This window comes from Trichechus manatus, unplaced genomic scaffold (assembly GCF_000243295.1).
Source record: "Trichechus manatus latirostris isolate Lorelei unplaced genomic scaffold, TriManLat1.0 scaffold00001, whole genome shotgun sequence".
NCBI lineage: Eukaryota > Metazoa > Chordata > Mammalia > Sirenia > Trichechidae > Trichechus > Trichechus manatus.
The window spans coordinates 27,874,523-27,876,274 of NW_004443937.1; positions in this window are offsets into that span (position 1 = coordinate 27,874,523).

Here is a 1,752-nt window from a genome sequence, read left to right on the forward strand (position 1 = left end):
TCTTAGATGGCCGCTCGCTAGCTTTTAAGACCCCAGAAGCCACTCACCAAAGTAGGATGCAGAACATTCTCGTAATAAACTTTGTTATGCCAATTGACCTAGATGTCCCCTGAAAGCATGGTTCCTAGACCCCCGCCCCTGCTACTCTGTCCCTCAAATTGTTTGGTTGCATTCAGGAAACTTCTTAGCGTTAGTCCAGTTGTGCTGACTTCCCCTGTAGTGTGCGTTGTCCTTCCCTTCACCTAAGATAATTCTTGTCTACTATCCAGTTAGTGAATACCCCTCATCCTCCCTCCCCACCCTCATGACCATCAAAGAATGTTTTCTTCTGTGTTTAAACCTTTTCTTGAGTTCTTGTAATAGTGGTCTGATACAATATTTGTCCTTTTGTAACTGACTAAATTCACTCCCCCCAAGTGTCTGTCAGTTTGTTGTACTGTGGGGGCTTGTGTGTTGCTATGCTGCTGGAAGCTATGCCACCAGTATTCATATACCAGCAGGGTCACCCATGGCGGACAGGTTTCAGGTGAGCTTCCAGACTGAGACAGACCAAGAAGAAGGACCCAGCAGTCAACTTCCAAAAGGAATTCGCCAGTGAAAATCTTATGAATAGCAGCGGAATATTGTCTGATATAGTGCTGGAAGATGAGCCCCCCAGGCTGGAAGGCACTCAAAAGGCAAATGGGGAAGGGCTGCCTCCCCAAAGTAGAGTCGACCTTAATGACGTGGATGGAGTCAAGCTTTCGAGACCTTCATTTGCTGATGTGGCACGACTCAAAATGAGAAGAAACAGCTGCAAACATCCATTAATAATCAGAATGTGCAACGTATGAAGTATGAATCTAGGAAAATTGGAAATCATCAAAAATGAAACAGAACGCATAAACATCAATATCCTAGGCATTACTGAGCTGAAATGATCTGGTACTGGCCGTTTTGAATCAGACAACCATACGGTTTACTATGCTGGGAATGACAACTTGAAGAGGAATGGCGTTGCATTCAACCATCAAAAAGAACATTTCAAGATCTATCCTGAAGTACACCACTGCCAGTGATAGGATAATATCCATACACCTACAAGGAAGACCAGTTAATACAACTATTATCCAAATTTACACACCAACCACTAAGGCCAAAGATGAAGAAACTGAAGATTTTTACTAGCTTCTGCAGTCTGAAATTGATCAAACATGCAATCAGGATGCATCGATAATTACTGGTGATTGGAATGCGAAAGCTGGAAACAAAGAAGGATCGGTAGTTGGAAAATATGGCTTTGGTGATAGAAATGATATCGGAGATCGCATGACAGAATTTTGCAAGACCAATGACTTCTTCATTGCAAATACCTTTTTTCACCAACATAAATGGTGACTATACACATGGACCTTTCCAGATGAAATACACAGGAATCAAATCAACTACATCTGTGGAAAGAGACGATGGAAAAGCTCAGTATCATCAGTCAGAACAAGGCCAGGGGTTGAGTGCAGAATATATCATCAATTTCTCATATGCAAGTTCAAGTTGAAACTGAAGAAAATTAAAACAAGTCCACAACAGTCAAAGTATGACCTTGAGTATACCACCTGAATTTAGAGACCATCTCAAGAACAGATTTGACACATTGAACACTAATGACTGAAGACCAAATGAGTTGTGGCATGACATCAAGGACATCATACATGAAGAAAGCAAGAGGTCATTAAAAAGACAGGAAAGAAAGAAAAGACCAAAATGGATGTCAGA